At 44.2% G+C, this 14685-nt stretch overlaps 1 pseudogene; it reads left to right on the top strand.

The window, feature by feature from the left end:
- Window positions 1-835: 835 nt before the first annotated feature.
- Window positions 836-14685, top strand: part of LOC143680376 (putative olfactory receptor 4A4) — a 124782-nt pseudogene continuing 110932 nt past the window's right edge.

Below are 14685 nucleotides of genomic sequence, written 5' to 3' on the forward strand. Positions count from 1 at the left end.
AAGGACTACGGTGTGTGCACAGTTTTTCTCCACTTCCTTTCTGTCTCTCCTTCTCAGAGGATCAAAATGTCCCAAGAGATGATTATGATGATGAATGTGCAGGTTTGTGATGAAATCCTGAATTACTCATTGTACAACAGCAGAACGGAATGAGCAAAGTAGGAGTGATTCCTTTCCTTTGGTGTCTTCTGGTACTTGAGAGAAGGAAATCAAAGAAAAAAAAAAAACAAAGGGACCCCAGCCAGTGCTTCAAAAAGTTCGGTCGCAGTCAGAAGGGGGAGGAGTCCTGGGAGGTGGAGTAGAGCAGGAGGCCCCACCTTCTGCCCAACTGCCCAGCCAAAAGGGCGGTGGCAGCATCTGCAGGTCAGGGTTCCCCAGGAGGTTCTCGGGTGTCAGACTGCAACATTGGGACCGGGATCTTCAAAGACAGAAGCCAATTCTGTATCTGATGCTCCTTTTATCTACCTTGTCAGTGGACAGGTAGAACATATGGAATAAATTGAGTAATAGAGGGAACAAATGTTAAAATCAATGCAGTTGGGAACATTAGCAATCAAAGAAAGGTGGGAGGCATAAGGACTATGGTATGTGCGAAGTTTTTCCCTGTTTCTTTTCCATTTCTCCTTCAGAGAAGATGGAAATATTCCAAGAAATGATTGTGATGACGTATGTGCCAATATGTGATGAGATTCTCAATTCGTCATTCCATAATGGCAGAATGGAATGATCAAAATAGGAATGTTTCCTTTTCTTTGGTGTGTTCTGGTGCTTGAGAAAAGTAACAAAGACACGAAAATAAAAGAAAAATCACAGGGGCCACAGCCCCTGCGTCACAATGGTCTGTTGTAGTAAGTGTGGGGAGAAGACCTTGGAGGTGGAGCTGAGCAGGAGGCCTCGCCCACTGTCAAGCCACATGGCCAACAGTGCAGTACCGGCATCTGTGGGTCAGGGAACACCAGGGATTTGTCGGGAGTCAGAGAGCAACACCAGACCTGAGCTCATGACAGGCAGAGGACAATCCCTGTGTCTGATGCTCTTTTAAAATACCTTATCAATGGACAGGTAGAATGTTTGGTATAAAAATGAGTAATAGAGGGAACAAGTGTTAAAATCAATGTAGTTGGGAACACAAGTGATTAAAGAAAGGTGGGAGGCATAAGGGCTGTGGTACATGCACAGTTTTTCCCTGTTTCCTTTCTATTTCTCATCCTGAGAGTATGGAAATATTCCAAGAAATGATCATGATGATGAATGTGCCAGTATGTGATGAGATTCTGAATCCTTCATTCTATAACAGCAGAATGGAATAACCAAAATAGTAATGTTTCCTTTTCTTTGGTGTCTTCTGTTGCTTGAGAAGTGTAAGTAAGACACAAAAATAAAAGAAAATTCAAAGGGACAACACCCACTGTGTCACAAATATCTGATGCAGTCAGTGGGATGAGGAGCCCACGAAGGTGGAGCTGAGCAAGGGGCCCCACTCACTGCATAGAAACCAGGCTGACAGGGTGGTGGCAGGATCTGCGTGTTACACAAATCCAGAGCTTCTTGGGTGCTGGAGTGCACCATCATGCCTGGGCTTCTGAAAGGCAGAGGCCAATTCCTGTGTCTGATGCTCCTTTTATCTATCTTGTCAAGGGACAGGTTGGACTTATAGAATCAAAATGAATAATAGATGGAACAAGTGTTAATGTAGTAAGTGTTAATTCCATCAATGTAGATGGGAATGCTAGTGATCAAAGAAAGAAAGGAGGCATAAGGGCTATGGTACATGTGCAGCTTTTCCCTATTTCCCTTCCATTTCTCCTTCTGCAATGATGGAAATGTTCCAAGAAATGATCATGATGATGAATGTGCCAGTATGTGATGAGATTCTGAATTCCTCATTGCATAATGGCAGAATGGAATGATCAAAATAGGAACGTTTGCTGCCCTGTGGTGACTTCTGGTGCTTGAGAAGAGTAAGTAAGTCATGAAAATAAAAGAAAAAAATCACAGGGTCCACAGCCCATGCATCAAAATTATCTGTCACGGTCAGTGGAAGGAGGAGCCCTGGGATTTGGATATGAGCAAGAGGGACCACCCACTTCCCAGCTGCCAGCTGACAGGGCTTTTCTGACATCTGCAGGTCAGGGAATTCCAGGGGGATCTCGGGTTCTGGAGTGCACATCTGGCCCAGACTCCTGGCAGGCTAAAGACAAACCCTGTGACTGATGCTCCTTTTATCTACCTTGTCATCGGACAGGTAGAAAGTGTGGAATAAAAATGAGTAAAAGAGGGAGCAAGTGTTAAAATCAATGTAGTTGGGAATGCTAGTGATCCAAGGAAAGAGGGAGGCATAAGGGGTAGAGTACTTGCTCAGATTTTCCCTGTTTTCATTCTATTTCTCCTTCTGAGAGGGTGGAAATATTCCAAGAAATGATCATGATGATAAATGTGCCAGTATGTGATGAGATTCTGAATACCTCATTCTTTAATGACAGAACAGAATGATCAAAATAGGAACATCTCCTGTTCTTTGGTGTCTTCTGGTTTTTAGAACAGTACGTAACACACAAAAATAAAAGAAAAAATCACAGGGAACACAGCCCTTGCATCAGAAATGTCTCACGTATTGTGGGAGGAGCCTGGGGAGGTGGAGCTGAGCATGAGGCCCCCCCCCACTGCCCAGCTGCCCGGCCAAGAGGGTGTTGGCCTTATCTGCTGATCAAGAAACCCCAGGGTGTTCTCAGATTCCAGAGTACACCATTGGGCCCGGGCTCCTAGCAGGCAGAAGCCAATCACTGTGTCTGATGCTGCCTTTATCTACCTTGTCAATGGATAGGGAGACTGTGTGGAATAAAAATGAGTCATAGAGGGAACAAGGGTTAAAATCAATGTAGTTTGGAAAGCTATTGATCTAAGAAAGTAAGGATGCGTAAGGCCTATGGTATTAGCACTTTTTTCCCTGCTTCCTTTCTATTTCTCCTTCTGAGAGGATTGAAATATTCCAAGAAATGATCATGATGATGAATGTGCCAGTATGTGATGAGATTCTGAATTCCTCATTCTGTAATGGCAGAAAGGAATGATCAAAATAGGAGTGTTTCCTTTTCTTTGGTGTCTTCTAGTTCTTGGGAAGAGTAAGTAAGTCGGGAAAATAAAAGAAAAAATCACAGGGACCAAAACCCCTGCATAACAAGATCTGTTGCAGTTATTGGGTGAGGAGTCTTGTGAAATGGTCCTGAACAGGGTTCTCCACCCTTGCCCAACAGCCCGCCATCAGGGTGGTGGCAGCATCTGTGATTCAGGAAACCCCAGGGAATTCTCCAGTGCCAGAGTGGACCTTCAGACATGGGCTCCTGGCAGGTAGAGGCAAATCCCTATGTCTGATGCTCCTTTCATCTACCTTGTCAACAGTCAGGTAGAATGCATGGAATAAAATTGAGTGATAGAGGGAACAAGTGTTAAAATCAATGTAGTTGGGAATGCTAGCAATCAAAGAAAGGAGGAAGGCTAAGGGCTAAGGTATGTACACAGCTTTTCCCTGTCTCCTTTGAATTTCTCCTTCTGAGAGGATGGAAATGTTCCATGGAATGATCATGATGATGAAAGTGCCAGTATATAATGAGATTCTGAATTACTCATTCTATAACAGCAGAATGGAGTGATCAAAATAGGGATGTTTTCTTTTCTATGGTGCCTTCTGGTGTTTGAGAAGAGTAAGAAAGACACGAAAATAAATTAAAAAATAACAGGGACCACAGCTCTTGCATCACAAAGTTCTGTAGCAGTCAGTGGTGGAAGGAGCCCGGGTAGGTGGAGCTGAGTAGTAGGCCACGCCAAATGCCCAGCCACCTGGTTGGTGGTGTGGTGGCAGCATCTGTGATTCTGGGAACACCAGAGGGTCCTGGGTTGTTGGAGCACACCATTGGGTACAGGCTCTTGGGTGGCAGAAGCCATCCCTGTGTCTGAGACTCCTTTTATCTACCTTGTCAACAGACAGGTAGAATGTATGGAATAAAAATGAGTAATAGAGGGAACAAGTGTTTAAATCAATTTAGTTTTGAATGCTAGCGATCAAAGGAAGGAGGGAGGCATAAGGGCTATGGTACTAGCACAGTTTTTCCTTGTTTCCTTCCTATTTCTCCTTCTGAGAAGATGGAAATGTTTCAAGAAATGATCATGATGATGAATGTGCCAATATGTGATGAGATTCTGAATTCCACATTCTATAATGGCAGAATGGAATGATAAAAATAGTAATGTTTCCTTTTATTTCGTGTCTTCTGGTGCTTGAGAACAGTAAGTAAGAGACGAAAATAAAAGAAAAAATCACAAGGACCACAGCCCTTGTGTCACAAAGTTCTGATGCAGTCAAGGGAGGAGGAACCCAGGGACATGGAGCTGTGCAGGAGGCTTCGCCCACTGTCCGGAGACCTGGCCGAGAGGGTGATGACAGCATCTGCAGGTCAGAGAACACCAGAGGGTTCTCAGGTGCCAGACCACACCACTGGTCCCAGGTTCTTGCATGCAGAGGCCAATCCCTGTATCTGATGCTCCTTTTATCTACTTTGTGAACGGACATGTAGAATGTATGTAATAAAAATGAGTAATAGAGGCAACAAGTGTTAAAATCAATGTACTTGGTAATGCTCACATTCAAAGAAAGGAGGGAAGTGTAAGGGCTATTGGACCTGCACAGTTTTTCAATGTTTCCTTTCTATTTCTCCATCTGAGAGGATTTAAATGTTCCAAGAAATGATCATGATGATCAATGTGCCAGTATGTGATGAGATTCTGAATTACTCATTCTATAACAGCAGAATGGAATGATTCAAATAAGAACATTTCCTTTCCTTTTGTGTCTCTTGTTGCTTGAGAAGAGTAAGTAAGACATTAAAATAAAAGAAAAAACACAGAGACAACAGACACTGCATCACAAAGCTCTCTCGCAGTAAGTGGGGGGAAGAAAATGGGGAGGTGGGGTTGAGCAGGAGGCACCGCCCTCAGCCCAGCTGCATGACTGTCAGGGCGATGGCTGCATCTGTGGGACAGGGAACACCAGGGAGTTCTCAGGTGTCAGAGAAAAGCATCAGGCCTGGGCTCCTGGCAGGCAGAGGCCAGTATGTGTGTCTGATGCTCCTTTTATCTACCTTGTCAATGGACAAAAAGAATGTATGGACTAAAAATGAGTAATAGAGAGAACAAATGTAAAATCAAAGAAAGGAGGAAGGTGTAAGTGCTACGTCACGTGTGCTCTTTTAACTGTGTCCTTCCTATTTTTCCTTCTGAGAGGTTGGAAATATTCCAAGAAATGATCATGATGATGAATGCACCAGTATGTGATGAGATTCTGAATTCTTCTTTCTATAACGGCAGAACAGAATGATCAAAAGGAGAATATTTCCTTTTCTTTGGGGTATTCTGGTTCTTGAGAAGAGTAAGTAAGACATGAAAATAAAGGAAAAAATCACAGGGACCAAAGCCCCAGATTCACAGAGATCTGTCACAGTCAGTAGCAGGAGGATCCTCGGGAGGTGAAGCTGAGTAGAAGATTCCATCCACAGCCAAACAGCCTGGCCGATAGGGCAGTGATGGCCTTTGTGTGTCAGGGAAACCCAGGGTGTTTTCTCTGGTCCCTGAGCATCCATTGGGACCGTGCTCCTCAAAGGCAGATTTCAGTCCCTGTATCTGATGCTCCATTTATCTACCTTGTCAATGGACAGGTACAATGTATGGAATACAAATGAGTAATAGAAGGAACAAGTTTGAACATCAATATAGTTGGGAATGCGAGTGATCAAAGAAAGGAGGGAGGTGTAAGGGCTATGGTACATGTGCGCTTTTCCCTTTTTTTTAATTTCTCCTTCTGAGAGAATAGAAATGTTGAAAGAAATGATCATGAGGATGAATGTGTCAGTATGTGATGAGATTCTGCATTTCTCATTATATAATTGCAGAATGAAATAATAAAAACAGGAACATTTCCTTTTCTTTGGTGTCTTCTGGTGTTTGAGAACAGTAAGTAAGACACAAAAAGAAAAGAAAAAATCACAGGGACCACAGCCCGTGCATCACATAGGTCTGTCACTGTCAGTGGGGTGAGGGCCCGGGGAGGTGGTGCTGAGAAGGAGGCCTCGCCCATTGTCCAGCCAGTGGGCAGTAGGGCAGTGGCAGCATCTACGTGTCAGTTTCACCCCAGGGGTTCTTGGGTGCTGGAGTGCACCATCGGGCCCAGGTTCCTGGCCGGCAGAGGTCAATCCCTGTGTCCGATGCTACTTTTTTCTATCTTGTCAATGGAGAGGTAGAACATAAGGAATAAAAACGAGTAATACAGGGAACAAATGTTAAAATCAATGAAGTTGGGAATGCTAGTGATCAAAGAAAGGAGGGAGGGGTAAGGGGTATGGTATTTGCACAGTTTTTCCCTGTTTCCTTTCTATTTCTCCTTCTGAGAGGATGGAAATGTTTGAAAAAATGATCATAATGATCAGTGTGCCAGAATGTGATGAGATTCTGAATTCCTCATTCTATAACGGCACAATGGAGTGATCAAAACAGGAAAATTACCTTTTCTTTGGTAATTTCTGGTGATTGAAGAGTAAGTCAAACATGAAAATAAAGGAAAAAATCACAGGGACCACAGCTCCTGCCTCACAAATTTCTCTCATAGTCAGTGTGGGGATGAGGCCAGTGAAGTGGAGCTGAGCAGAAGGCCCCACCTACAGGCATGCCACCCAGAAGGCAGGGCGGAGGGGGCATCTCCCAATCCGGGAACCCCAAGGGGTTCTTGGGTGCCGTAGTGCACCATCGGGCCCGGGCTCCTGGTAGGTAGAGGCAAAACATTGTGTTTGATGCTCCTTTTATCTACCTTGTCAATGGACAGGTAGATCGTATGGAATAAAAATGAGTAATAGAGGGAACAAATGTTAAAATGCATGCAGTTTAAAATGCTAGTGATCAAAGAAAAGATGGAGGTATAAGGGCTATGTTACGTGCACAGTTTTTCCATTTATTTTCTATTTCTCCTTCTGAGAGGACAGAGATTTTCCAAGAAATGATCATGATGATGAATGTGCCAGTACATGATGAGATTCTGAATCCCTCACTTAATAACTGCAGAACGGAATGATCAAAATAGGAAAGTTTCCTTGTTTTGGTGTTTTCTGGTACCTGAGAAAAGTAAGGAAAACACGAAAACAAAACAAAAAGTCACAGGGACCACAGCCTCTGTGTCACAAATGTCTGTCATATTCAGAGGTGGGAGGAGCCCGGGGAGGTGGAGCTGAGTAGGAGGCCACAACCACTGCCAAACAGCCCAGCTGACAGGTCACTGGCGGGAACTGTGTATCAGGGAACACAGGGGTGGCTCCGGTGATGGATCTCAACATCGGGCTGGGGCTTCTGACAGGCAGAGACCAATCCCTGTGTCTGATGCTCTTTTTTATCTACCTTGTCAACAGACAGGTAAAAGGCATGGAATAAAATGATTAATAGAGGGAACAAAAGTTAACATCAATGTAGTTGAGGAATGCTAGCAATCAAAGAAAGGAGAGAGGCATAAGGGCTGTGGTCTGTGCACAGTTTTTCCATGTTTCCTTTCTGTTTCTCCTTCTGAGGGGATGGAACTGTTCCAAGAAATGATCATGATGATGAACGTGCAAGTATGTGATGAAATTCAGAATTCCTCATTGAATAACTTCAGAACAGAATAAGCAAAATAGGAAAGTTTCCTTGTCTTTGGTGTTTTCTGGTACTTGTAAAAGTAAGGAAAACCTGAAAACAATGCAAAAAGTAACAGGGGCCACAGCCCCTGCGTCACAAATGTCTGTCACAGTCAGAGGGGTGAATAGCCCAGGAGCTGGGGCTGAGCAGGAGACCCCACCCAATGCCCAGCCACACAGCCGAGAGGGTGGTGATGGCAATGGTGGGACAGGGAACTGCAGGGGTCTCTGGTGCTAGAGCTCACCATCGGGCCCGAGCTTCTAACATTCAGAAGCCAATGTCTGTATCTGATGTTCCTCTTATCTACCTTGTCAACACACAGGTAGAATGCATGGAATAAATATGAGTAATAGAGGGAAAAATGTTAAAATCAATGTAGTTCGGAATACTAGTGATTAAAGAAAGGAGGGTGGTGAACGGCCTATGATATGTGTGCAGTTTTTCCCTGTTTCCTTTCTATTTCTCCTTCTGAGGGGATGGAACTGTTCCAAGAAATGATCATGATGATGAATGTGCAAGTATGTGATGAAATTCTGAAATCCTCATTGAATAATGGCAGAACAGAATGATCAAAATAGGAAAGTTTCCTTCTCTTTGGTGTCTTCAGGTACTCGGGAAAGCAAGGAAAACAAGAAAACAAAACAAAAATTCACAGGGACCAAAGCCCCGGAGTCACAAATGTCTGTCGTAGTCAGAGGTGGGAGGAGCCCGGGGAGGTGGGGCTGAGCAGGAGGCCCAGACCACTGCCCAGCCATCTGGCCAACAGGGCTGTGCCAGAAACGGGGGGTAAGGGAACCACAGGGAGTCTCCGGGGCCAGAGCACACCATCAGGCCTCGGGTTTCAGACAGGCGAAGGCCACTCCCTGTGTCTGATGCTTCTTTTTTCTACCTTGTCAACAGACAGGTAGAACGTATGGAATAAAAATGAGGAATAGAGGTAATAAAAGTTATCATCAATGTAGTTGGGGATGCTACCATAGGGTAGGTGCGCAGTTTTCCCTGTTTCCTTTCTATTTCTCCTTCTGAGGGGATGGAACTGTTCCAAGAAGTAATCATGATGATGAACATACAATATGCATTGAAATTTGGAATTCCTCATTGAATAACGGCAGAACAGAATGAACAAAATAGGAAAGTTTACTTGTCTTTGTTTTCTCCTGGTATTTGGAAAAGCAAGGAAAACACGAAAACAAAACAAAAAGAAACAGGGACCAAAGCCCCTGAGTCACAAATGTCTATTGCCATCAGTGGGATGAGGATCCAGGGGAGGTGGAGCTTATCAGGAGTCCCCAACCACTGCCCAGAGGCCCTGTCAACAGGGCAGTGGTGGCATCTGCGGGACAGGGAACACAAGGGGGTTCTCGGGGGCCAGAGCTCATCATCAGCACTGGGTTTCTGACAGGCAGAGGCCACTCCCTGTGACTGATGCTCCTTTTATCTACCTTGTCAATGGACAGGTAGAACATATGGAATAAAAATGAGTGATAGAGGGAACAAGTGTTAAAATCAGTGTAATTGGGAATGCTAGCAATCAAAGAAAGGAGAGAGGCATAAGGGCTATGGTACATGCAAAGTTTTTCCCTGTTTCCTTTCTATTTATTCTTCCAACAGGGTGGAAATGTCCCAAGAAATGATCATGATGATGAATGTGTCAGTATATGATGAGATTCTGAATTCCTAATTCTATAATGGCAGAATAGATTGATCAAAATAGGAATGTTTCCTTTTCTTTGGTGTCTCCTGGTGCTTAAGCACAGTAAGCGAGACACTAAAATAAAAGAAAAAATCACAGGGACCACTGCCCTTGCATCACAAATGTCTGTTGTGGTTAGTGGGGAAGTACCCCAGGGAGGTGGAGCTCCTGACAGGCGGTAGCCAATACCTGTGTCTGATGCTCCTATTATCTACCTTGTCAATGGACAGGTAGAACGGATGGAATAAAAATATGTAACAGAAGGAACAAGTGATAAAATCAATGTAGTTGGGAATGCTAGTGACCAAAGAAAGGAGGGAGGCTTAAGGGTTATGGCACATTCGCATTTCTCCCAGATTCCTTTCTATTTCTCCTTCTGAGAGGACGGAAATGTTCCAAGAAATGATCATGATGATGAATGTGTCAGTATGTGATGAGATTATGAATTCCTCATTCTATGACCACCGAACAGAATGATAAAAATATGAATGTTTCTTTTCTTTTGTGTCTTCTGGTGCTTGAGAACAGTAAGTAAGACATGAAAATAAAAGAAAAAATCACAGGAACAACAGCCCATGCAACACAATTGTCTGTTGCAGTAAGTGGGATGAGTACCCCATGAACATGGAGCTGAGGAGGAGGCACCACCCATGGCACAAGCACCAGAACAACAGGGCGGTGGCATCATCTGCGGGTCAGGGAAGCCAAGGGTGTTATCGGGTGTTGGAGCCAACCATCGGGTCCAGTCTCCTGACAGGCAGAGTCTTATCCCAGTGTCTGATGCTTCTTTTATCTACCTTGTCATCAGACAGGTAGAATGTATGGAATAAAATAAATAATAGAGGGAAGAAGTGTTAAAATCAGTGTAGTTGGGAATGCTTGAGATCAAAGAAAGGAAGGAGGCATAAGGGCTATGGTACATGTGAAATTTTTCCCTGTTTCCTTCCTATTACTCCTTCTGAGAGGATGGAAATATTCAAAGAAATGATCAAGATGATAAATGTGCCAATATGTGATGAGATTCTGAATTCCTCATTCTATAATGGTCAAAATAGGAACGTTTCCTTTTCTTTGGTGTCTTATGGTGCTTGAGAAGAGTAAGTAAGACACGAAAATAAAAGAAAAAATCACGGGGAGCACAGAACTTGTGTCAAAAAGTTATGTCGCAGTCACTGGGTTGAGGACCCCTGGGAGGTCAAGTGAAGCAGGAGGCCCTGCCCACTGCCCAGCCACCCCGATGAAAGGGTGGTGGTGGCATCTGCAGATCCAGGAACCCCAGGGGCTTCTTGCATGCTGGAGAGCACCATCAGGCTTGTCTTCTGGCAGGCAGAGACCAATACCTGTATCTGAAGCTACTTTGATCTAGCTTGCCAATGGACAGGTAGAACGTATGAAATAAAAATGAGTAATAGAGTGAAAAAGTGTTAAAATCAACGTAGTTGGGAATGCTAGCAATCAAAGAAAGGAGGGAGGCGTAAGGGCTATGGTACATGCACATTTTCCCTGGTTTCCTTTCTATTTCTCCTTTTGAGACGATGGAAATGTTCCAAGAAATGATCATTATGATGAAGTGTCAGTATGTGATGAGATTCTGAATTCCACATTCTGTAATGGCAGAACATAATGATCAAAATAGGAATGTTTCCTTTTCCTTGGTGTCTTCTGGTGCTTGAGAAGAGTAAGTAAGACACTAAAATAAAAGAAAAAATCACAAAGACCACAGCCCCTTGGTCACAAAAGTCTGTCACAGTCAGTGGGATGAGGAGCCCTGGGAGGTGGGACTGAGCAGGAGGCCCCACCCACTGCCCAGTCACCCAGTAAACAGAGCTTTGGTGGCATCTGCAGGTCCGGTTACCACAGTGGGATCTCGGTTGTTGGAGTACTTGATTGAGCCCGAGCTCCTGGCATGCAGAGGACAATCCCTTTGTCTGATACTTCTTTTATCTACCTTGTCAATGGACAGGTAGATCGTATTGAATAAAAATAAGTAATAGAGGGAACAAGTGTTAAAATCAATGTTGTTGGGAATGCTAGCAATTAAAGAATGGAGGGAGGCATAAGGGCTGTTATACGTGGGCAGCTTTTCCCTGTTTCCCTCCAATTTCTCCTTCTGAGAGGATGGAAATGTTCCAAGAAATGACCATGATGATGACTGTGCCAGTATATGATGAGATTCTGAATTCCTCATTCTGTAATGGCAGAATGGAATTATCAAAATAAGAATGTTTCTTTTTGTTTGTTGTCTTCTGGTGCTTGAGAAGAGTAAGTAAGACATGAAAATAAAAGGCAAAACCACGGGAACTACAGCCCCTGCGTCACAAAGTTATGTCACTGTCAGTGGTGGGAGGACGCCTGGGAGGTGGAACTGAGCAGGAGACCCTGCCCACTTCCAAGCTGCCCAGCCAAATGGGCGGTGATGGCTTCTGTGGATACCTCAACCCCAGTTGGTTATCAGGTGCTGGAGTACACCATAGGGCCTGGTCTTCTGGCAAGCAGAGGCCAAACTCTTTGTCTGATGCTCCTTTTATCTACATTGTCCATGAACAGTTAGAACTTTGGGAATAAAAATGAGTAATAGAGGGAAAAAATGTTAAAATCAATGTAGATAGGAATGCTTGTGAACAAAAAAAGGAGGGGGAGGTAAATGCTATGGTACGTGTCCAATTTTTCCCTGTTCCCTTTCTATTTCTCCCTCTGAGAGGATGGAAATGTTCCAAGAAATGACCATGATGATGAATGTGCCAGTGTGTGCTGAGATCCTGAATTCCTCATTCTTTAATGACAGAACAGAATGATCAAAACAGGAACATGTCCTTTTCTTTTGTGTCTTCTGGTGTTCTAAAAGAGTAAGCAAGACATGAAAATAAATGAAATATCACAGGGAACACATCCCCTGCATCACAAAGTTCTGTCACAGTCAGTGGGATAGGAGCCCAGGCTCCTGACAGACAAAGGCCAATCCCTGTGTCTGAGTCTGCTTCTATCTACCTTGTCAACAGACAGGTAGAACATATGTAATAAAGATGGGTAATACAGAGAACAAGTGTTAAAATCAATGTAGTTGGGAATGCCAGTGATCAAAGAAAGGAAGGAGGCATAAGAGGTATAGCATGTATGCAGCTTTTCCGTTTCTTTTCTATTTCTCCTTCTGAGAGGATGGAAAAGTTCCAAGAAATGATTATGATGATGAATGTGGCAGTATGTGATGAGATTATGAATTCCTCATTCTATAACGGCAGAATGGAATGATCAAAATAGGAACGTTGCCTTCTCTTTGGAGTCTACTGGTACTTGGAAAAGTAAGGAAAACATGAAAACAACATAAAAATCACAGGGACCACAGCTCATGCATCACAAATGCCTGTCACAGTCAGTGTGGGGAGCACTCTGGGAAGGGGGGCCTGAGAAGGAGGCCCTGCCCACTGACCAGCCACCAGGCCAAGAGGGATGTGGTGGCAACTGCAGGTCAGGGAACCTCAGGGGGTGCTCTGGTACCAGAGCTCTCCTTTGAGCTGTGGTTTCTGACTAGCAGTTGATAATCCCTGTGTCTGGTGCCCCTTTTATCTACCTTGTCAACAGAAACATAGGACATATGGAATAAAAATAAGTAATGGAGGGAAGAAAAGTTAACATAAATGTAGTTGGGAATTCTAGCAATCAAAGAATGGAGGGAGGTGTAAGGGTTATGTTATTTGCGCAGTTTTTCCAAGTTTCCTTTCTATTTCCCCTTCTGAGGGGATGGAACTGTTCCAATAAATGATCATGATGATGAACGCGCAAGTATGTGATGAAATTCTGAATTCTTCATTGAATAACAGCAGAACAGAATGATCGAAATAGGAAAGTTTCTTTGTCTTTGGTGTCTTCTGGTACTTGAGAACAGTAAGAAAAACAAAACAAAAAGCCACAGGAACCACAGCCCCTGCATCACAAATATCTGTAACACTCAGAGGGAGGAGGAGCCTGAGCTGGTGGGGCTGAAAAGGCATCCCAACCCACTGTCCAGCCACCCAGCCGAAAATGCGGTGGCGGCCACTGTGGGTCAGGGTACCCCGGGAGTGGCTCCAGAGCTAAAGCGCCCCATCAGGCCTGTACTCCTGGCAGGCAGAGGCCAATCCCTGTGTCTGATGCTCCTTTTATCTACCTTGTCAACGGACAGGTAGAATGTATGGAATAGTGATGAGTAATAGAGGGCCCATGTGTTAAAATCAATGTAGTTTGGAATGCTAGTGATCAAAGAAAGGAGGGGGACATAAGGGTTATGGTATGTGTGCCGTTTTTCCTTATTTCCTTTCTATTTTTCCTTCTACGGGGTTGGAATTTTTCCAAGAAATCATCATGATTGTAAACGTGCAAGTATGTGATGAAATTCTGAATTCCTCATTGAATAATGGCAGAACAGAATGATAAAAACAGGAAAGTTTAATTTTCTTAGGTGTCTTCTGGTGCTTGAGAAGAGTAAGTAAGAAATGGAAATTAAAAAAAATCACAGGGACCACAGCCCCTGTGTCACAAATGTCTGTTGCAGTCAGTGGGGGTAGAGCCCATGAAGGTGGAGGTGAGCAGGAGGCCCTGCACTCAGACCTGCACATGGGAGTGGGGGCAGTGATGGCATCTGTGGGTCAGGGAATCACAGGTTTTTCTCGGGTGCCAGAATGCACCATGGGCACATGCTCCTGACAGGCAGAGGCCAATCCCTGTGTCTGATGCTCTTTTATCTTCCTTGTCAACGGACAGGTAGAATGTATGGAATAAAAATGTGTAATAGAGGGAACAAATGTTAAAATCAATGTAGTTGTGAATGCTGGTGATCAAAGAAAGGAGGGAAACCTAAGGGCTATGGTACGTGTACTGTTGTTCCCTGTTTACCTTCTCTTTCTTCTTCTGAGAGGATGGAAATGATACAAGAAATGATCATGATGATGAATGTGCAAGTATGTGATGAGATTCTGAATTCCTCATTTTATAACGGGGGAACGGAATGATCAAAATAGGAATGTTTCCTTTTCTTTGGTGCTTTCCTGGTGCTTCAGAACAGTAAGTAAGACATGAAAATGAAAGGAAAAATCACTGGGAGCACAGACTCTGCATCACAAGTATCTGCTGCAATGAGTGGGTGGAGGAGCCCGGGGAGGTAGAACTGAGCAGGAGTCCCCACCCCTAGCCCAGCCACCCAGCCGAAAGGCTGATTGTGGCATCTGTGCATCCGGGAACCCCAGGGCATTCTCAGGTGCCAGAGTGCACCAGCGGGCCTGGGATCCTGGCAGGCAGAGGCCAATCATTGT

The sequence above is a fragment of the Tamandua tetradactyla genome, chromosome 4, assembly GCF_023851605.1.
Source record: "Tamandua tetradactyla isolate mTamTet1 chromosome 4, mTamTet1.pri, whole genome shotgun sequence".
Lineage (NCBI taxonomy): Eukaryota > Metazoa > Chordata > Mammalia > Pilosa > Myrmecophagidae > Tamandua > Tamandua tetradactyla.